Source organism: Cyanistes caeruleus, chromosome 3, assembly GCF_971803275.1.
Source record: "Cyanistes caeruleus chromosome 3, bCyaCae1.hap1.1, whole genome shotgun sequence".
Lineage (NCBI taxonomy): Eukaryota > Metazoa > Chordata > Aves > Passeriformes > Paridae > Cyanistes > Cyanistes caeruleus.
The window spans coordinates 93907394-93930918 of NC_141703.1; the positions used below are offsets into that span (position 1 = coordinate 93907394).

The window sequence follows — 23525 nt, forward strand, 5'->3', positions numbered from 1 at the left end:
CTCCAGCACCAGCCAGCCCGGGACATCCAGCAGGAAACCAAGTCAAAGAACAAGAACTAAATAAACTCCAAAACTATTTTGAGGCCTTCTCTAAAAGAAAAAGAAAAACAAAATTTCTAAAAAGAAAAACAAAATCAGAGTGGAAAAACATTTCTATTTTTAGTCATCGGGAGCAAGACTTATCTTAGCAGCCCCACACAGGAGCTGGCAATGGGAATGGTAAGTTAAGGTTCAATTTGTTCCTAAACATCAGTGGGATGGTACATGATTTACAATGCTTGCCAAAGGCCTTTCTCCTTCTCCTCATGGGAGGTCTTTTCCCTGACACTATTTACAGATGTATGTGGTAATTTTAAAGAGTACTCCAGCATTTTCCACACTAAAACTTCTTACCAGCTGAAGATGGACGTCTCTGCAAACCAGCGAGCCTGCTGCCCACTGTGCGCTTCTTGGTGGCCTTTGATTTGGCTTGGGTTATCTGGTTCCACTGTGACATCCTGCAGTGACCAGCACTGCACCCTCACTTGAAGTGACACGTGATGTGTTAAAAACAAACACATTTTCTCTGGAGAACCCTCTACAGTCCTGGACATCCAATTATTATGACCAAAGAAATCATGCAGCAGCGATGGAAACTGTCTGCCTTCATTTCCCTCCCGTGAATTTGGTGCTGTGGTAACCACTTTGGAGTCTGAAATTCCCTTTTCTCTTTTAGCTGGTCCTGTGTGCTGCAGCACACTACACAGCTTGAGAGGCATTATCATGCAGGCCAAAGGGGGCAGACATATCCAACAGGTGTTTAAAAAACACTTTTCTCATTATAATTATCATATAATATTTTTATTATAATTAGTAGGAGTTAATAACCTGACCTGTGTAAATGATTTAAAAAGCTGTATAAGCCTCAGCATGTGTTTTTAGATGCTTGTATACCTGGGAAAATCTGCTTTGCCTTTGTGCTCAGATGGCCAGGATATGTTTGACATGGACATTTGCACCAGAACTGTGTCAAAGTGAATCCATCCTACAACAGCATGATGGGACCTGGGCACTTGTGTCACTGGTGCCCACAGATTGATCAGGCATTTCTCAGAATCTCTCACTCCTGGCTAAATAAGACACCACAAGTGATGGCCGCAGGGAAGTGAACACCACGAGCCAGCAGCTCCACTGTGTTTGCCCTAACAATGGGACAGGACAGTGCTGTGATGCTGCTGTTATTGACATAAGGCAATACCTTTGTTTTCCTCTTATTTAAACCCTATTTATCAGCTGAATAACACAAATCCTTGGAGGATATAATCGTGACAAGACCTCCAAGTCAGCTAGTTTTGAGTTGCACTTTTTCTCTCATGGGAAGCATCCCCAAAATACCAACATGCAAATATGTTCTTCTGCATGTTAAAAGAATTCCCCAGGCAACCAGGACCAGGAACTGAATAGAAATTCCATTTTCTCCCCACCCATATTTCCTTTTGGAAAAGCAGTCACTATTGGTAATCAAAGATTAGCTACCATCGCCTGATATTCAAAGCACTTCACAAATGAACACCCCTTACCAAAATGATCTTAGCTAACCAGTTTTGTTACAAGCTAATTTTGGTGACTGCAAGCACAGAAAACTGGCAACACCTGGAGCACACCAAAGGTCCATTTAACCCAGTGTGTCTTCTCCAGCTGTGGTCAAATATTTAGAAAAAGAGCCCAAGAACAGAGCCCAAGTACACAGTGACCAGTGTGACCTCCCAGGTGCCAGCAGTCTGCCACCTAGGGATTTCCCAAGCCAGGGAGTACTCTGGCAGCTAAGTAAACTGGGCGTAGTCCCCAGCCTGATCTGTGGCTCACTTTGGAGAAGCAGTTTGTATCCGGCACCTTGCACCTCACCCTCCAGCCTAATGGTGTTACTGCAGCCCCTGCAAGTTCACCTGGGTGAGCTTTGGAGGCCAGCAGGGGTGCAGGGGTGATGGCAGTGCCACCACAGCCACACCCTGCACAGAAAGAGCCAGCAGTGGCTGCCACTGGTGCGTTTCACCAGCAAGAGGGTTCAAAGCTGTCCCTGGTTTGTCTAAGTCACCATTAGCCTCAGGGTGCACACAGATCAGCCTCCCCATGGGGTGTGCAGCTACAGGTGAACCATAAACCTCGGTGGACACACGGTAATTCACCTGATGAGGGAGGTACCTGTCTTACTGTCACGTTGCTATTTGAGCACCCACGTGTCACCACCACCAGAAAACAAACAACAGCCTACAGCACAAGAGTGCACAAAGAGAATCTTTCTCCTTCAGATGCAGCCTTCTAGCACATGGGAATTGCCTCTCATTTTTCCAGCGAAATGACCGGCTGAGGTGGCCTTTGTGTCACCTGTGGTGACTCACCGACTCACAGTCTGTGCCCGCCGCACGAGGCTTGCCACACGGAAGGACGCATTCTGCTGGGCACATACTTAATTTATAAGCGCTAATTAATCACATAATGGATTAGATAGCAAAGTCCCTGGTCTATATTATGTTCAAAATGCCATCTGGAAATAGGCTGGTGTGGTTAGGAAGATGGTTGCTCTCTTAAACTTGATACCTTTGTAAGAGAATCTGTCCCAGCATTATTGATGAGGCAGAACTGTACAATAAAGATGTGTATTTTATTCTTCAGGAGAATGTTTTTGAGATGGCAAACATTTGGTCATTGGGAAGGCTGATCAGTGTGTTTCATTCCCATGGCAAGCAGTGGAGTGAATATCCTGTTATAAATGTAAAGCAAATAGTTTACTCAAAGGGCTTTAAATGTCATCAGTCTCTTAGAAAATGCATGTCAGTAGTGCTCATGTGACTCTGAAAGCAGTGTGGCTGTTTAATGTAACTTTTGCCTCCACTTAGGCCCACTGGGTGCCTATGAGTGAGAGCAGCTGTCTTTATCCTGACAGCCCTGTTCAGGTCAGGGAGGCTCTGACCCGCCTCTGAACTGGCAGTCTGAAGCACTGGACAGATACTGCTGTTTCAGTTCTTCCACGTTTATCTCGGGGATCAGGTTTCCAGGAATCTGCTGCAGTTGAATTCCCCTAATGAAATGGCTCAGGAAAGTCACCCACATCAGGCACTGAACAGATCTGCAAATCCCCTTCTCCCCCCCTGACTTCCAGGCTTTACACTACAGAGTAAATGCACGCCCGTTGTTCTGGCCCCATTTCTGGTCGGTGCATGTGGGACACGGGGAGCTGGTGGTAGAAGAAAGAGCAAAGCCAGTGTTTTGCCACCTCAGATATGGCTCCATGCAGGTGACAGCACTGTCCCTGCCAGCTGGCAGGTGTCTGGAGAGGCTGCAGCTGGGAGCCTTTCACAGAGCCACGAGCAGCTGCCCAGAGCCTGCCGCACTTAGGAGAGAGGGCTGTGCACGCCTGGCCCCGTGCCTCCGACAGAGCAAAGTGCTTTCTAGGCATTGGGGAACTGGCTCTGCCAGCAGCACCCTTCTAAGGCAGGGAGGTCCCCATTTCATCAGTGGGAGAAACTGTGGGTTTACCTACATGGAGATGCTCCAGAAACCTAATTTGAATGAATTTCGCAAGGGATGAAACTTTTAAAACTTATTTAAATCACATTAAAGCCACATGTGGGCATTTTAGCTTAAGAAGAACATTTGATTTAGCCCACCCTTATTAAAGGTGTCCACTTTAATGCAGGTGACTCGCCTACTTAAAATCCATGCCTCTAGATAACTTAGATGACTTTTCCCCTCCATTTTCTTTTGTAAAGAAGCCATTCAAGAGAGAGAAGGGTCTTGTTTGGGATTATCTAAAAGAAGTGTCAGGAGCAGAAGTGGGGGAGACCAGACATACACAAGTACTCAGGGAAGAAGCTTTTCTCTCCACATCTACCACTGCAGGAGTTGTTTTCTGCAGATCTAGCACTCTTTTTCTACCCTTTCCACAACAGGCTTTGCAACAGACCCAATCAGGAGAGGCAAGATGGGAAGAGCAAGATAGTGATTGTCTTGTCTGGCTCCAAGCAACGCTGTGCAGAAAATTCATGAAAATGCCACAGTCCTTTGAGTCTGCAGTCTAGGGATCATTTATTATGCCCTTCCAGCACAACACAGACAGTATAATTTCATTCCATTACTTCTTCAGTCTGCCTGATAGTTTATCTTTGGCTGAAACATAAAGTCAGGTATTTGCAGCAGTCAAATTTTCCAGGCATTTTGCTGGATACATGTTTTCCATTGAAATCAATTTTGCTTTTAGAAAACTGTTCTTTTATAATACTTTTCCCTCTGACAGACATGCCTTTCTGTGCAAAATCATAGTCCTGCCTTCTTGGGGATGCAGCTTTGGTCTATAAACAGTTTAAAAAACCAAAAGGGGGAACATCAATATTTTTCCAGGGGGGCTGAAATTATTACACCAGAACGAATGCAAATTTCTCCTACCTCAAATACCTTTCTCTTATTGTCACTACTATGCTTAGGTTCTTGAGGACATAGGGTGAGTACTTTTCTTTATCTCAAAGTGTCAGCAAACCTTGCAAGATTTGCAGGGTCGTCCCAGCCTCAGGTACACCACAGGAGCCAAAAGGAGGATCTGGTGGGCAGCTTCAAGGTTTCTTCATATATAACCCACAAATTTAGCCTTTTCTATTCCCTCACCCAAATGGCAGCATGAACTGCAGAGAGATGCAGACACACATTGGAATAAACCATAAAAATGAGCAAGACAGAAAAATGGAGACTAGCCTCTCTAGGGTAGGTAATTCACTCTTAAATATTTCAGTCTTAATTCAAGACTTATATAAGTCTCAAATATAAGATCACCCTCTCTGTGCTGCACTGTCTCAGCATTCTGGGATCATCAATAATGCTCAGAACACATGAGCAGTTTCCAGTGCTGGATCTTAACGCGATACTAAGGACAAGAGTCACTACTTCTTACCTTTTCCTAAGGCACAAAGCAAGAGATGGGAAAAGGCTTTGCTCACAATGGACAGATGTTTACCAGGGCACTGGAGACAGCAATCACAATCACAGTCAAATTACAGTGAAAGTATGTTTGGACCACGACTCATGGGCCTATCTGGCCAAAGCCAGGGGTCCCCAGCAGAATTTGGCACAGTTGTCAGGTAAAGGTCTACAGACACGATCTTCTCTTGTAACATTCACAGACACCCACCCATCCTGCCTTTTTACTGCCAGAACCCCTGGGGCCTAGACTTTTCCTTAGGCTGCCAGTCCTCCATCTGGAAAACTACAGTGCTCTGACAAGCCCTGTAGAAACAAAGTTTGAGTTATTAATTCATCAGGAACTTGTGCCCAGGCCCTTCTTACAGTACCCTTACATGAAGCTGAATAACACAGTGTATTCAACTGAGTCTATGACAAATGCATTTGTTTTCCTAATTTTCTCATTTGCCACAGGAAAAAAATTGAAATTGTTCTTTCTGAGAAAATGAGTTTTAGCTTTTCTCATTAGGTTTTCATGATCTCTAGTGCACAGATTAGGAGGAAAGGACTTTCAGCAATTTTGGCTGAAAGTAAAATGACTAAAAGTCAAAACTCAGAGCAGGAGACAAGGCTTCAGGAGAGAAGGCTTCAGGAGAGAAGGTCCAGGGAAGTTTCCATCCTCCTTCTATCACTCTTGACTTCATGAGGAGTTTACAAGTGGCAAAAAAAAAAATGACAGAATCAGACAAATCCTTACCCAGGTAGTGGAATGGGCTGTTCAGGTCAGATGCTGTGACTCACACAGGCTGATCTACTGTAAATAACCAACTGAAAAATTAAGGGCTTAATTTATTATTAATTTATTAATTATCTTAATACTGTAGTGTCACTTTTAGCTTGGTTACACCAATTTAGATCACTGGGGTGAACTTTATGTGACACTAGAGCTGTGAAATCTCCCACGGCCTGAGGCAGACATAGGATGTCTGACATACCCTGGGGCATCATGCACACACACCACTGGACCTAAAGGACCATCCACTCTTCTCCAAGCCACTGCACCTTCCAGTGAACTGTGCCTGTATGCCAGAATTGAAATAAGCTGAGCTGAATTCACTCTTGAGCACATGGGTGCAGTATCCTGGATCAGAGGCAGGTCAGAAGCCTCTCATGTGTCCTCCTCAAGCCTGAACTTTGTACTAGATGCGTGCCTCTCCTAGGAGCTGCACCAAGGACACCAGACTACTGCTGGAGCCACAGCCAGGCTGGACTGCACACCTTTATCATCCTTGCACTGCGTGATCTGTGTGAGGTGTGGCTCACGTCTACAGCAGTGAAAGCCACAGAGAAGAGCACCTCAAAAGGAAACTAGTTCTTGAGACAAGTATTTATTTTTTCAGTTTTTTTTTTTGGCTGACATAACTGTGTCATTCACAAGCTCTTTTTTTCACACTCCTATCCAGCTCAACTTCATGAGCAAAATAGTGAAATGTAGGCCACTGCTCTACAGAGGCAGGTAATCCTTTTTATTTGTGTGAGAGCAATCAAATATATACATCTGATCATCTGGTAGAGAATGTTGCAGCCCACGGCCAGTGGAAGCAGAACATGCTTCATGGAGCGCTGCTTTCGGGGAGGTGGGGCACATTTGCTTGTGTACAACCCAAATGTGGGCAGGGCTTTGGGAACTTGCAGTGAAAGTCACCCTCACACAGCTCCTGCACGGCCCTGCTCTGCAGCTTTGGGACACTGGCCCAGAGGCTGCTGGCAATGACTGAGGCATGGAGGGGCACGAAGGAGCAGGGGGGAAGGAGCCCTTCTGCACAGAGGCACACACAGCAGACAGGTCCCCAGACTGCTGCTTGTCACACCACGTATGACGGAGAAAACGAGACCTAAGGGAGATGATGCTACTGTAGAGAATCTCCTATGGCAGATGAGCTGTAATTCTTTGTCTGTACAATGTTAGAAAGCGGGGGCGGTGTTTTTAAAGATATTTTCTTTACTGGAGCTAAGAATGGCAGGTTTCACAATGAAGCTGTTGTTCAATTAAACGTGAATCAGTGTGTTTGCAGACCCGACTGAGACGGGAAGGTAATAAAACAAAGACACTAAAACTTATCAGTAATTCTTACCCTTTCTTAATGATGTTTCTAATCTATGCCTTTGACCCTTCAGTAATTCTGCTTGGTTCTTTGCTACTGTAACATTTAAGGAGTAACTGAAAATTTCATGTCACTTGTTAGCTTATAATATTTGCTTTACTACAGCCCAAGACAAAGGTCAATATATCATAAGATAAAAGTCCAGCTTCATATTTGGATTCCTATATGAATGACTTGAATTGCAAATGAGCAGAACTCACAATCTCTCTCACTTCTTTTAATAGAAACTCAAGGGTTCCTGAGAAATCAAGTCTTTTATCAGACTTTCAGATATGGTCTTGGGAACATAGCAAATCATAGGCACAGGGTTCATGAACTTTGTGCCATTCACACAGGTGTTGAGCGGGGAGGCTCCTTAGACCTCATGGAGATATTTTTATTTTTTCTTTCACATGATTTGAGGGACAGCTTTGCACCCCATCAGGCTGGTTTAGCCCCAAAGGCTGGATTACCAAAGACATCTGTTGGCCTACAGATGGGTCTAGAGGTAAAGAGGGGTGGGCTGCATTGCTGCACCACTCTTGCAGCAAAGCCCTGTTTTCTGCTGGTGAGTTACAGCTTGGTACGAAGCACACCCTTGACACACACCATCTCCACAGAGAGAGACACCTCCCTGGTAAAACTCACTGGTGCTGGAAAAGTGTTTGTACAAAGCTGTGGCTGAAATACAAGCTTTTTTGACTACACCTGCTTTCTACAACTTCATGGTGAGGGGAAGAGGAGGCACAGGTACTGATCTCTTTTCTGTGGTGACCTGTGACAGGACCCTAGGGAAGGCCTGAAGCTGCGTCAGGGGAGGTTTAGGTTGGTTATTCCAAAAAGATTCTTCCTGCAGAGTGTGGTTGGGCACTGGAACAGGCTCCCCAGGAAAATAGTCACAGCACCAAGTCTGCCAGAGCTCAGAAGCACTTGGACAATGCTCTCATGCACGTGGTGACACTTAGGCTGTCCTGTGCAAGGTCAGGAGTTGGACTCGATGATCCTGATGAATTCCTTCCAACTCAGCACATTCTGTGATTCTGTGATGTATCAGTGCTTTACATTGGCAAAGCTTCATTCCCAAGAAGAGAGAAGAGCTTAATCATTGGCAGACCTATTCAGGTTATTGCAATGGAAATTAAAATTGAGAGTTATGTTGGTATGGGCTTGGTTAAGTGAAAAACCACCTCCCCTTGACACATATGCCACATATATCCACAACATAATCACAACATAACCACAACGGTTTCACAGGCATGCAGCTATAGACAAAACACCAGCGTGAGAAGTGTCCTGGTGACTTGCATGCAGCTTGGTCACATGGCAGGATTATACAAAAGAAACAGCATGAAATAAAGTTATGAGGTGGAAGATTCAAGGCTAACAAAAGGAAAAGCTTCATCAAATGGGTAATTAAATTCTGGAGCTTGCTGCCAGCAGTGCTATGGATGCCTAAAATAGATTTCAAAAAATGATTTTGTGAAGCTGCAAACACATCTATTAAGTGCTATTAAACAGTAAGATTTTAGGAAGCTTTCAAGAACCCACAGCCTGGCAAGTACACCAGAGAATTACCACTACATGCTTGCCTTTTTCACAGAGTTTTCTCTAAACATCTGCCATCTACCACCGATGAAGAGAGGATACTAGACTAGACAGACATATAGAGGGATCCAGTGTGCCAATTTTTCATTTAAACTTTCCTATGTTGGTGCTAATTTACCTTAATGATGAGGGTTGTAAACCACAGGGGTTCACCAGCTGCTTGCCTTGGGAGCTGGGCCATCCCTGCAGCCCAGGCAACCTCTTTGAGTGACAAGCTATAAATCAATCAGGAGATCAATTATGAGAGAGAACAGTTCTGCCATGTTCTCCTGGGTGAATTTATCTGACTGCTGCCTACAGGAAGGTATAACATCCCAGGCATTTACTTCACCTGGTACAGACAAACCCTAAGAGGTTCACCCAGCTCAAATGCAAAGGATTGCAGCAGGTAAAGATATTGACTCCAGGTCTCCCATGTTCTTTGCCAGCACCCAAACACCTGATCTTCTGTGCTTCTCAGCTCAGGAAACAACTGCAGGATAGGGAGAAGGAGGTAAAATAGGTGAAAAATAATAACTGTGCAGACTTTTATAAGTCAGGATATCATCACACCCCCCTGCTCCTGAGTTTTACAGTGCACACCTCTCTTTGGTGGCCTTCTTCACTGGTGCGAGCAGATCTGTCTGCGCGGAAAACTGAACACGCCTGGGAGTCCTGCAGCAGCAGTGGTCATTGCTGCTGCTAAACATAAGGTCAAACTCTCTTTTGGCAAGGAATTTGTCCTCTGAGCTGTAACACGGATTGGACTTGCACACACAGGTGAGACAAAAACATGCAGTAACATGGTTAGCAGAGAGCTGGGCTGTAACGTGACCCCTTGGCATAGAGATCTGCCTGCGTAAATGCCACTCCGGGCGTGACAGATGGAGGGAAAGCAGTTTCTGCTGCATTATGCTACTGTTTCCAAATGTAACAGAGCCCAGACTGCTGTGATTTCTCAGAGTTTCACCTGAACCACTGCACCTCTTCTTAGGTGACACCTGGCTCCATGGGCTGGAAGCCCCTGACTAACTCTCCAAGAAACACCATTGGAAAACCTGGGTTTAATTTCCGGTTCTGCCCTAAAATTTCTCATCATTGCTTAGGAAACTGAAGAGGTTACAGGTGACATCTCTGTGCCTCCACTTGCCTCCTGTAAAGCAGAGCTTGCAGCAGTTTTTAGCCCCTTAGGAATGTGAGGAGAAGGCAAAGATTCAAGGGAAGGGGTGTGGTACTCAGATTTGGGGGTACCAGGAACGACCACAGCATGTGAGACAGGCAAGCCCTGTGGATGGTGCACAGAACCGGGATGAGCTTTTTCCCCTGAAATCCTGGGCAGGTGGCTGCAGCTGAAGCTCACCCTGCCTGTGGAAGACTTTCTGTGTGAGTTGAGGTAAATCCAGCCTTTTTCCCTTCCAGTGTGCTCAAGCTTTGCCTTGGGATAGCAGCAGAACAGATGGCTGGCCTGTGTAGCATTGGGTCAATTACTCAGGACCTCATCTGGGAGGGGAGTCTCTCTGCACCAGCATCACGAGCAGCTTGTGCTGGCACAACTGCAGAGCCCAAAGTCAAAATATCCCAGCTCCAGGTCAATGCTGAGAAGAACCACAATTTCTTAAGGCTTCCCCAAATAACCACAAAAGTGCATGTTCCAGAACAGCTTGTTCTACCTCAAACCACGTGGTTATTTCATCTAGCAGTGGGCTTTAGTGGAGCTGTTTTATCACCAGCTGCAGCAGGTCTGAAACGTTTCCTGCCGTTGATTAAGGAAATAAAAGTCACCAAGCACAGATTTTCCTGAAATCCTTGTGTGAAGCTCTTCCCCTGAGCATGGTCTCCACTGATTGTATTGCTCTGCCAAGCCTTGTTAAGGCTTCTCCATTGTTCTTTGCATGCTGTCAACCACAGTTGCCTGTACACACTGGCAGGCTTTGCGAAGACAAATATGCAATTAAGATTCTTAATTAATGCCATGTAACATTCACTGGGGAAGGGATATGTGAAAGAAATCAAGGAAGAAACTGAGCAGAATGCAGGGGGAGAGGTGGACCCCTTCCAATGATTTTACTTGCAGAAAGATATAATTAATCTAGAATAACATGCAAGCTTTTTTAAAAAGAAAATTAACATCAAGAGAATCTGAAGCTAACAATCAACTGTCTTCTCTTTGAGAGTTAAATGCATTAGCTCCAGAGGCAGAAAAGAAAGAGAAAAAATAGGTTTAGGATTTATGTGTATCTTAAAACAAGTGGAATCTACACCCACTGGTATGACACTGCAAATATTCCACTTAATTTGCATCACAGGTGCAGGTCTTGTTGCTAAAGGGGAATGTCCTTCTATTTGCCAGTTAAAAACTCGTTGTTGACATCCTACCCTTCCACTTTCTCTCCAGCCCAGCCCAGGCTTCCTCTGCCAGCTTTGCTGCCTGGGGTATGTGTGAAAGGCAGCGCTGAAGGCAGGGTGAGCAACAGGTAGGCTGGATTTGGGATTGAGAGAAGATGATATCACATTGTTCATCAAGACCTCACAGGGGTGAGACAGAGCTTGGTGAAATGTGTTAAACTGTTATTCCAGAAGGGAAGTTTTAGGTAATGATTTTGAGTGTGACTGAGAGAGTTAGATACATAGGTGACCTTCTCAGCCAGCTGGACACCCAGTTCCTCTAGGGTATGTCTACAATGAAAGTTTTCCAGTGTATGTATATATTGCTAGAGCCATGACAGAAATACTTCAGTAATGGAGATGCCATTCATACCACAGAGAAGTTATTTTCTCAGCTATTTAAATAGACTATGCTGTATTTTTTTTTTCCAAGCATAATTTAAATTATGCTAGGGCCAGAATTGTGATGAGTTGGATGTGTATTCTCCTGTACGCTCCCAATTAGTATACCTCAACAAGACACCAAAAAATTTTAATACAGAATAATCCATGTACATGTTATCAATATCACATTACCTCTTAGAAAGGGAAAAACAAACCTGGAGACAAGTATTCAGTCCAATGTGAGAAGTCACACAGCTTTGCTGAGGAACCAACAGCAATAACTCTGATTTTCCCACCTTTCATTTAACTTTTCCCTTCAGTGATCTGTCCTCAGCCCTCAGGACATTGAAGATGCTAATGGTTCCTTTATGGTTTTGAAGTTTCTACCCTGTTTAGGCATTACCAGAAAATAAGTTTACACCAATGAACCAAACCCATCAAGAAATCACAGTCCAATCTGCAAACTCTGCAGGACAATGAAGAAGGTGAACAGCCTTCAGAGCACAAACAACATAAAGTGCAGCAGTGACTTGTCAGAGTTTCCCCTCACTGCCGTAGTTGTCTATTAAACAGACTTGTAAAATATTATACTGTTATAGATGGATTTTCTCAAATTTTTGTTTTCCCCTCTTCCTTAGCTGAAGGGTGGAAAGAAAAGCATACATTTCTATAGTCCTGGAATCAAGATTGGTTTTGCCTAAATACAGAGCAAACCAAAGGATCTGTTTTTTCAGCAGACTGACTGTTTTTCGAAAGGGAGTGACCAAGCAAGCATATATTGCTATGATAAGACTGAGAAGACCAAAACAGGTGAAAGGCTATAATTCCTTGCCCACTTGAACCCTCTCAGGTCTGGCTGAGATTTAACCACTCCTTTGACAATGGTCCAGCCCATTTGTGTGAACAATGCACTGAGCACCAAAGCTGCCAGCAAGAATTCCTAAATGCCCCTGTTGAGAGACCTTCTTTAACTGAAGACAGGATCTGTCAATCACAGTTTCCTTTAGTGGAGGGCAGTGAGAGTGGGCTTGTCAATACATATGTCAGAACACAAACAGAAATGAAATAAAAAATGTAAAGATGTGGCCATCTTAATTAGTTTGGAAAGAGGAGAGGGCAGTTACTAATGTCAAGCAGTTTTTGAATATAAGGATGAGTGTTCCAATTGCTGGAAGATTTTTAAATAGAAAATGAATAAAGAACAAGCAGGATAATGATGTATCATTGCATACTTTATATGCACATGTATAAGGCCTGTGCTATTCTTTAAATAAGGACAAATAGCATATAAAGGAAATAAGCATCTACAAAGCAAAATCTGGATTCACATCTTATGCAGCAATAAAATTACCTCCCCTCCCCTAGTTTTATTTGGGGGAAATTATTTAGAATTTCTTGAGTTTTTAATTGTGGCTTCTCAGGCATGCCTAATGGGTCATATTTCAGCTGCAGCATAGTGTCTCTAGCTTTCTATTTAAGTAATACTTTGCTTTGGCGAAGAGAACAAACATGGCCTGGGAACAGTCTGCAATCTCCTCCAGTCAAATTCTCAAACATAATTCTAGGTTTTTATCTGCTGCTGCAGTCAGCTGCTGGGAAAATTACATTAATATATATGTGATTACTAAAGTAATCATAAAATACAATGTATTGTCTTTGCTACAACAAGCCCATCCTCCCCCCCCTGCCCCCCCACCTGCGCCCCAGCCTGCAAAAAGCATCTTTGTCTGCACCACATCAAGGCTGGCCCTCTGACTGGCACGACACTTTTTTGTCATCAGTGGCGCACTAGGATACTTTATCCTGGGTTTTATCCATATACTCAGGAATGTTTGACATGACTATAAATAATTCAGTGCTGACACATAGGTTTTCAAAAAGATTTAGTCTCACTTATAATGCAAGATAAAGCCAAGTGCCTGGTAGGAAGGAGGCAGCATGAGAACCATGCTCGAACTATTTTCTTTACCTGAGTGACTAAGCAGTGAAGATGGCACTTCTGAGACTACATCTTTGTGGGAAAATGCACCCAGATGAAAATCTGGAATAGGCAGAGCTGGTGGAAAATCCCCGGCACAAAATCCCCAGCACAGCTCACAGGCCCTGATGGGAGAGTCAGCCATGAATAGTTAACACATTCCTAGCCTGAATAGATTTCCTTTCCACAAGTCCTGGCTTGGCAGGATGACCTGAGACAAAACACTTTCAGGACACATTTCTCACTGGAATGCATTGTGGAAAACAAGGGTTAAAAAAACATACAATCTGTGGTAAGATGATGGGAAGTTTGCGTGCTTCCAGGACACAATAAGCATTCAAAAATTCCCAAAGAAGCACAAAGGTAAATTTCTTAATTCTGTCCACACCATCAGGGCCTCAAGACGAAAGAAATTCAAAAAAGAAGAGAAAATAATTCAGCCTGGCTTCATCCTTTCTAGCCTGATAGCTAACTGATAACAACGAGGACTGAGTTGCAGCTCAAGGCTCAGATTTGATATTTTGCTCGTTCCAAGGAGGCTTCCTTGGCTTAACGACCCCCAGCGCAGGAATCTCCAGCTAAGACTCCAACTGGTAGAAGACCGTGGCTATCTGTCCTTGCCTGATGCCCTTTTCATCATGTCATGCCAGTCCTTAGAGCAGGAGGAGCAGAAAGAGCTGTTAAGGCTAGGATGACATATTCCTGGCCTCCTGTGTGACATTTGGGCAAAATCCCTGTCAGCCACACAGAAATGCCTCAATGGCAAAGTGTGTTGCTGCATTTACAGCAACATCAACTTGCAGTCTGGAGTTCAAGGAGAAAATGCTGCAGAACAGGACTCCCGCCTTGGCTTTTTCCACTACCATCAAGGGCAACTTGGGACGGCAAAAGAGAGGGACCTTGAGAGTCATTTTTCTGCAAGGACGCCGTTTCCCTGCAGAGCAGCCCGTAGCAGTGCTGCTGCCCGGGGCAGTGCCGTGCCCTGACCCTGTGCACACGTGGCTGGAGCTGACACGAGGCACCTCCGGCCTTCGCTCGGCCTGGCAGCGGTGCCTGAGGCTCTGCCGTGCTCCTCGCTCACCCGGCCTGACCCGCAGCTGGGCCCAGCACCGGCACCGGCTCCTTCCCACCGCTCCAATGCCACGCTGGCCTCCCAGGGCCCTTGTGCAGGTGTGGGGCCCTTCCTCGGTGGAACCTGCTCCCTGGCCCACATGGCCCAGCCCAGCCCCGCAGAGGTGCCGAGGAGCACGGGGTGCTGGTTCCTGCTGCCGCCGTGCCCCACGGAGGTGCCGGAGGAGCAGCCCTTCGTCCGGCCGGGACGGCGCTGTCTGGCACCGGCGCTGGTCTGGTATGCTGCCCAAACCAGTTACACCAGCACCGCTGTCCTCCCAGCCCCCACGCCGAGCTGGCCAGGACAGTGGGAGGCCTCCAGGCAGACGGGGTGGGGATGGGACCTGTGGAGCTGCTACGGCTCCTTCTTGGGTGCTGGCCAAGAAGGAAAGCCACGTGGCACCTTGACCCACGTGGTTTGGGACCAGGCATTGCAGACACTCGCTAACATTGCAGGGTTAAGTTGTGGCATCAGCAGGGCTGTGCTGTAAGTCCTGGTGCAGAGCATAACTAAACAAGGACCATCTAAGGAAAAATGTGAACCTCTCCATAGGGCTGCAGCTATCCCTGTGCCTCACATTTTCCAAGGTGAATACTGTTTTGTTTCCCTGCTCTTAGCAGCCCTTGACATCTTCCAGTCTTGGAGACCTTTCTAGTAAAATTTGCCATGTCTCTCACCTAGTTCCCTTAGGGTGAGAACACTTTTAGAAAATTCCTGTTCCTTCCTTTCCTTCACACACCCATCCGGTAGCCTGGGATCACACACTGATCTCATTTTTCCTGTCCATTTCTTTTGATACCTCCCTGAACCATCTTCTGCTCTCATTTCCCTCTTCTGATATTCCCAGATCCAGGGAAGCTAAAGCAGAGATTTCTGATGTGGACTTGTGGATCTGGGACAAATGTGCTTCTCGCTGGGAAAAGAGGTCAAGAGAGAGAGAGGAAACAAGAAGCCTGACTTACCAGGCTGATGACCAGACTTTTTTTTTCTAAGGCAAGCTTTTCTGAGGACTGACACAGTAGGTAGGTAGAAAGCAAATGGCTTTCAGAGACCAACAACCAGAGTTTCATCAAAGGTCACAAGGAGCATGTATGACCAGGTCAGGCCAGGTGCACCACTTCAAGCTCTCTCATCCACCCCAGCACTCCCATTCCACTGTGAGCCATATACCAGCTCCTCAGGCTGGAAGACATCTGGTTTATACTAAAGAGAGAACATGTCCCATCTATTGCTGTGTTTGTCACTGCTTTTTCTCTTCATTCTGGTGAAAGAAAATATATTATCCTCCACTTGTCCTCACATGTGATTAGAGGGTGTTCGTGGGAGATGGATCAGAGCTCCCGAGTAGATGTAGAGCAAATGTCAGATATGAAGGGAAATTTTGCAAAACAGAGTAATTTCAGACCACCAGGTCATAGCCCTTCTCTTGAAGCAAAGGACCCTACACTTTTCTTGGTCTTAATCCACTGATGAATTTTCAACAAAAGCATAAAAGCAACATAAGCATTACTGAAAGAACTGACTTTGTGCCAGGTACACATTCCCACTTATAACTGGTGTCTTAAAGTCACAGCCATGCTTATCCCCTTCTCCCCTTCATTCTGACTGAATTTGAGAAGAGAAAATGGTCCTCTAGGTATGAATGACAGAAAATGCCAATATCCTTCGCTCATACTTGCAACACACGTGGCAACACTGCTTTGACGACACATCTGTCTCGGCCTGCAGCTCACCTGGTATCGGCTGTTGTGCAAGTGCTTCCTGAAAACCCCACAGTGTTTGTCCTGTGAAGACAGCAGGGGCTGGAATTGGGTCAGGTTCTGAATGCAGATCACTGCTTTGGTGGGCAGGGTGTGAGCAGCTGTCTGAGCCAGTACCACTCTGATGCTCATCCTTTCTTTCCCACACACCTCTGATCTGTACTGCTGCAGCATCACAAGCTCTCTGGGTAAAGGCTGCAGGCAGCCAAACAAGGAACAGGTAGGGAGCTTTCCGTTTCAGGAACCTTATGCTTGACCCCATTTGGGTTACAATGGGATGGGAGTTAAAGCCCTGCTCACTACCTAGAAGTTTCATCCAGCCATTCCCACCTGCAGCATTGCTGGCGTGCCTGGGACAGCCCTGGCTGTTGCGAGACAGACCATGCAAACATTGCAGACAAAATGTGCTCCAAGCCCTAACCTGTTGCAACACTTCTGGGGTTATAACCTGAATCTGTAGATGTGCATTGTGAAAACTGGGCAGCAGAAGGGGTGAGAAATCAAACCTGCTGTGAGTGCCCGGGTGGCTCCTGTGTGCTTTAATTGCCTCTTCACCGTACTGTGCTACTCCTGGTGACCTTGACTTCAGCAAGAAGGCTGCCAGCTTAGATGAAGCACAGACTAGCAGTGCTTAGCTGTCAAATTCCAGTTGGTGACTGTTGGCAGGATGAGAAAAATGACTTTTAATCCTTGGTAGTTCATACCTCACTTGCAATAGGCCCAAATTAGCTGTTGGGTTATGGGGCTGAGATCTGAATGGGCCACTGAAGCTGCACTAACCCAAGGGAAAGGGCAAGGGTTTGGGAAGCTCTGGTATAAGTGCTTGTCTTGCAACAAACCTGTCATGTAACCATGCCTAGGTCTCCTGGTTTTAGGCCCCTTACCTTGCCTCCCTGAAAGCAGTGTAAGCACTTGTTAGCAGACTGCTGGGGACTGGTACTCTGAGGTCTGTAAGAAGTTTGCCCACAATATATGCCCAGCAAGGTCCACAAGAAAAAACTGGCTATCATCAACCAGCTATTGCCCCTTTCCTGCAGTACTTCACACGTATGGATGCAACGTCCAAGTTCACCCAGAAAATACAGGACAGGGACATTTGCTCCAGCCCTGCCTGTTTTCCATGCCCTGTGGGCAAGACAGAGCTTCAGGCTCTAGGTTTGGGAACAAGTTACTCTCCTCAATGCTAAATTCATTTTAAGAGCAGCAGCATCCCTTTTTTTCTCACCTCCTCCCTTCCCACAAGAGCATGAAGTGCCTTTCAGGTAACAGGCCATACCCAAGGATTCCTCAAGATGTTAGCACAGGAAATCTTGGCTTAGAGAAAGCTGCTGTTGTTAGGACAACATGTATCACAAATTCTGCCATTGCTGCATACTCCCTGCCTGGTCCCAACCACTCTCCTTATGCTTCACGGCCTCTCTCCCACTTGACAGGCTGAAAATGAGGTCAGATGCTCTGGAAATGGTTTGTGCCACTCTTTTCTGTGTATTATAAAAAGGCCCAAATGAAAGCATTTCTGAAGTAGCACTATATGAGCAAAGATGTCTAAGCTGAAGTGTCGTATTAAAGGTGGTGTTGATCAAACTGCTGCAGCTGACTGACTTTGCACGGACAAACCAGGCCAGTGAAGTCAGTGAGTCATTCATGTCTGCAAGGACCAAGATGCCCTTCTCTCACACACCTGAGCAGCAGATCTGGTTACTGATAATACATGGCTTACATTTGCAAGGTGCACCCATTCCATAGCAGCTTTTAAGCAGCAAATAGCAAGGCTGCATGTCTGGACCTGTATTGCTGTCTGGCCGAGGAGGAGGAGGAGGCTGAGTGTAACCTATCAGATCTGCAACTGGAGGGCACGGCAGAACGGAGGGAAGGGAAACTTAGTCGTAACATCTGGGACACGGCAAAGGTGTGCTGCTAACTGCTAACAGACTGCAAAGAAAAATTAAATGTGTGTGATTAGAACCAGTACACAAAGCATCCAGATCTCTCAGTTACACATCACACTGAAGACATGGCAGGTAGCAAATTTTTTTAGCAGTGGTGGGCCTTTCCTGCTTTAGATATGATTGCCACCTGCTGACCAGTTGTCCTGGCTTTGGGCAGTACCCTAGATCCTGAGCCTCCATTCTCCTCCCATTATCAGCAAGACTCCACTGCATTTAGTTTGTGCTATCTGATCAGATTGCAACCAGAGGTCATATAACTCTACAGACCATTAAGCACCAGTTCACTTGAGCAGAAGTAAATGGCTCCATTCTACTGAAGTACCATTACTCACACAGTTCACCTTAAGTACCGGGATATCATCTCAGCAAGTCAATGAAGGCAATAAAAATGCAATCTGCCCAAGACATGGTTTTTGCTGGGGAGATCTGGATGTGGAAAGTATTTCCAGATCCTTCCAGATCTGTGCTGCTTAATATGTAATGAAGCATGTTGTAAACACCTAGATCTAAGTGTTTGGGACTGGAATATTTGGACACATGTTTTTGGTTTGTTGTACCCTGCCCCTACCTGCCAAAAGCAGAGAGTAGGCTTTTAAATGACTTTTCATCCAAATGCATGTGGAAAAATATCACTGCTGGAGACCTCTCACTGTAGCACAGTTCTGTTTGTGCTGGAAAACCCAGCTATCACCACCCAGTAAACCAGAGGAGTGATCTTGGAGGGATTCTTCTCAGCAAATGTCCAAAAATAGCAGATATTGCAAGAGGGTAGAAGGTCATGTAACACCCATGCTACAACACTCCTCTGAGTCCTGTTCCTTACCTACGACAAGCCAGCCACTCCTTTTCTTGCTGCTTGCTAGGCAGTTTCTAATTCACATAGTCTTTCTTTAGCTGCTGTTTTGCTGAGTATCTCACACATTTTTGAGGCCCAGTTTTCCAAAGAGCTGGGGTAGCCACACTGGGCTGAAATCTGTGCATTTCCAAGTATTCTCTCTCATTTCAGTCACAGCCTCTGCCTCTGACTCAGACTGGTGTTTCTGATAGGATCTCAGAGAGGGAGGAAACAAGAATAAATAGCATCACGCCCTCCTCACGTGGGTTGTGGTGCAGAGCTGAAACAAGACGAGGAAGTGCCTGGGCTGGAGAGGGAGGGGGCTCAGCTGAAACTAACCCACATTTTGAGGATTCCTCCATCTAATGGGGCACTGAAGCAGGGGTATTACCAGCCTCTCCTTCTCTCATCCTAGGACCCAAAGTGGCTATTACTGGCTCCTAACTAGCGGAAGCATGAGCTGTCTGTCCCAACCTCTCAGAGCTGGAGACAAAGCTGCCCTAAGAGGCAATTAACAGTGCTGGGCAAGATGAGGGCAGGTTAGCATGGCAAAGGTCACGCACCCAGGGCAGCCAGTCCTGGCCCAGGGTGACGCTGTGTTTCCTCCTCTCCGTGGAGCTGCATTAAGGAGAAGTCAAGCACAGGCCACTTGGAATGAGTAAGGCTTTGAAACGGTGGCGGGAAGCTACACTGTCCCGGCAAGCAGGGATAGAGAGCTTGAGGATTTTAACAATAAACAACTGATCCTCTGACCTGATTCAAAACCTGGTCTGGTGAGATTCAATGGTGACTCAGCCTCAGATTAGTCTTCTACATGCCAGGATACTCTGGCCTCAATTAGGTTCTTTGGAGATACCTGCATGATGAAGAGCTCCTTATATCTGGCACATATTGAGAGTTTCAGGGGGCCACTAGGCTGAAACTGAGTCAGACACTATTACAGTCTGTACCTCTCAGCCAGAAAGGCCTGATGATATCCCAGCTATGGGTTCCTTGGTATCTCAACAGGGGCGAGATGGAATGAGAAGAGACATGCAGAGTTTTGTGAAGGTCCCCTTGCAAAAGCCCTGTATGCATGTGGATGTCCTCAAAACATCATCGAACGCTTTAATTAGGTACCTACAGCTTAGCTCCTTCACTCCTCGGGGTGCTGCAACATTTAATGAAGTCCTGCTTCACTGGTTGCACAGTTTCCATTCTCATTTTTTGCCTCCACTAAACAAGATAGAGCTACAGGGGCAATGGTGTAACTAGCAAACCTGTGTACTGTATTTGGAGTTTATTTTCTCCGACAGTAATAAGAAGCCACACCAGCAAAAAGCCTCCTGCTGCTGCTTTTTCCTCTTACCACTGCATTTACTGTAAAGCCTGTGCTGATTGCAGTTGGCTGGTGGGAGGAGAGGGAGAGAAAAGGTATTTTCCATACTCTTGATAGCTCTATAATTTCCTAGTACAAGATAAGGCTAGGTCATGTCATTGATCCCTGTAACACAGGGCATCCCGGGGTAGACAGAGGCAGGCTGCCCATTCTGGGTGAGGGACAGAGCCTTGCAGAAGAAAGGAAAGCAAAAGTTCACACAGGACTGAATCCACACTGGGAGATAATTTTTCTCTTTTCAGCAGAACTATTATGGTGGAGATGAGCACCATAGTATGAGGCAGGAACAGCTGTTTATAACAGTGTGCGTTCATTAACATCTCTTCAATTGAAAGGACAAAATAAGTTGTTGGAAGGGAAAAAAGACCCAGCTACTTTCTCTAAGAATTCGAAGACTTCATAGTCAACATGTGAAGGTCACCATAAAAGACATCCAGGAAACAGATTCAGCATTCATGACTGTTTTAAAAATAGTAATTTTCAAATACCTAAGCATTTTCAAACCTTCCTATATGCCCTAATGCAACAAAACAAGAGGAAATTTCTTCTTTTCCAGATGACAATTCTTTGTCTCAAAAGGGGAGTGAAACAAGGAGGGGAAAATGAAATATAGTACACTGGGAAACACTGAATGTTAGTATTTACCTGTTTTGTTCCCTCTTTCTTCTTTTGATACTTGTTGTCATGTAGACCTCTTTCTGGTGCCTGTGTGAGCTCATGCACAGGAGAGCTTGACTCTTGATTTGGAAGGCACAGCTGTTGTATATTGTAATTTTCCCAAGGCCCACCTGGGGAAAAAGAAAAAGAACAGTGTGTCACTTTACACCTTCACCTCATTCTCCTTGCCCTGGGCTTTTGCTATCTCAGCCTGTTGCACGTCACAGTTTGAATAACACTGCTTGGCAGCCCATTGCACCCATGGGCCAGGCACATATTCCCAAAAGGGATTTTCCCTCTGCTCTTACGTGAGCATCTGGGTGCCTCTTGGTTTACATAACTTTGGGAAACATGTGGGGTTTAAAATTCCTAGTACCTCAATTTGTTAAGGAAATTAAACACACTTGTAGGATAAGGATGCTGTTTGGAACTTACACCACTTGTTGAGTCAGAGGGAGGAGGAAGAGAGGAGAGGCTGGGTTAATGTGTGCAATTCTATGTCCCAATTCTTTTGATAATGGTTCTGGGCAGCTGATTGTGCCCTTCCTGAAGTACACAGAAAGTGCCAGAAGAATGCTTTCTGCCAGTTGAGCTGAGGGTCAGGCTCTCTGCACAACTGAGTGCATAGGAGGGCACGTTTCAGGGATGTATTTTTAGTGCAGGCGAGCCAACAGACCCAGAGAGGGAAGGCACCTCTCCATAAGATAAATCGGGCAAGTGCAGAGCATCTGTCCACCCCATCCCTCTGCCAAAGCACTCCCAGCTGGAAAGAAGCCACTTCTTACAGCAGTGAGCAAGCTGCTCACCCACCTGCCCAGGCTCCCTCTTCCCCAGCACCTCTCCACACTGCTGCAGAGTTTTAGAGCCACAAACACCTGCCTGGCAGGAGCCCAGCCCAGCCCAGGTAAGCAGGAGGTGTCCCCGCAGTGGCAGGCAGACCCCTCGGTGCTCCCAGCCAGGCTGTGCAAGGCTGACATCAGAAACCCAGCTGAGGATCACTGATGAGCACCCACCCTTCCCAGGAAGACAGTTGTTTTGGGTTTTTTAACACAGTTTCCATTGTTCAGGAGATTAAGGATGTAGTTGAGGCTTATGACATTTTTCCTCTGGGATCTAATTACATAAGAGGAAAAACAAATCTGTATATTTATTAACTCTTCCAAATCCAAAATAAGACATAAAAAGGGCCCCAGCAGAGGCTTTTTTAGCCATTACCCAGGTTCTGACAGTGGCTGCTACCACATGCCCAGGGATATGATAAGACACAGGAAGATCCACAGTGGATACTTGTGGAAGGCACCCTGTCAGCCTCCAGCACTGCTCTGTGCCAGTGGCAGTGTGCCAGGAACTGGATGATACCAAAAAATCTGCGTACTTTCATACAGGAAAGTTTTGCAATATTTTCCTTAGAGCCTCAATTCCTGATACCAAGGGATTGCGTATGTACTTTGATCAAAGGGAAATGGGATTTGAGCTGTCATGACTGCGTAAAAAATCCTGAAAACAGAACTCTCTTCACCAATGTCCCCCATACTCTGAGGGTGTTAACAATTTTTTTTCCCTATTTATTTATTAATTTGCTTAATCATTTGATTTCTGAATTTTGAAGGCCTCTTCCTGATGACTAAACACCTGAGATTAGTAGCAGTGTACACAATTTTTTTTTTATTTTTTAACAAAGATAAGCATTTTTCTTCAATTTAAGGCACCTTGTGTCTCTTCAGAGACAGCAAGCACATGGCTCTTCCATGATCTCCACTAAGCTCTCTGCCTACCCCAGCAAGATTCTGGAAGCACTCATATTTAAAAGCAGGTCACAATGAATAAAACCCAGCTTTGAGGCCACCAACAGATGTATGTAAAATCAACTAGAAGAAATACTGCTTACAGGCTGTGTGTTAGATTTCTCTTTCATGGCCACTAGTAGACCTCAGCTAGCCAACTCACTACTTAAAAACAAGATTAGGTATTTAATGCAAAATCTGTACAGAGAAAACTTCAATAAACCTGATTTCTCATGCACCTTGAACTGTCTTATCTGCACTCAGTTCCAGTTCCAGTAAGGGCCACTAATACTGTAAATATTTTAATTAATACAAATGAATGTTTAGAAAGAACCAGTTGACTACAGAAAGGTTTCCTTTGTGTCTGTCTTGCAAATCACACTGACAGGTAGTGCTTGATCTCCTCTGACCAGCTGGGTTTGGGTACTGTGTCCTATGAGAATACAAAGAGGAGGTTCTGTTCTGAGGACTATATTTTTAAGATCACAGACTGTGAAACTATGAGGCATAGACCCAGGTACTGTACAGGACATTAGTACTGGTAATTACTTTTCTTCTCCAACAGCCTTAGATTCACCTGAAGGATTTTTTTTTTAAACAAGAGAGTAAATCACAGCAATGTTTAGGAGTGCTTTATGGTAACCTCT

At 45.4% G+C, this 23525-nt stretch overlaps 1 long non-coding RNA gene across 1 annotated transcript; it reads right to left on the bottom strand.

Moving 5' to 3' along the window:
- Positions 1 to 12030: 12030 nt before the first annotated feature.
- On the bottom strand, positions 12031 to 21175 carry LOC147654362 (uncharacterized). Its single transcript, XR_015285008.1, has 3 exons — positions 21083 to 21175; positions 16782 to 16931; positions 12031 to 16299 (listed from the first exon to the last, which is right to left on the bottom strand). It is a non-coding gene; the product is annotated as an uncharacterized LOC147654362 (long non-coding RNA).
- Between the last annotated feature and the right edge of the window lie 2350 nt (positions 21176 to 23525).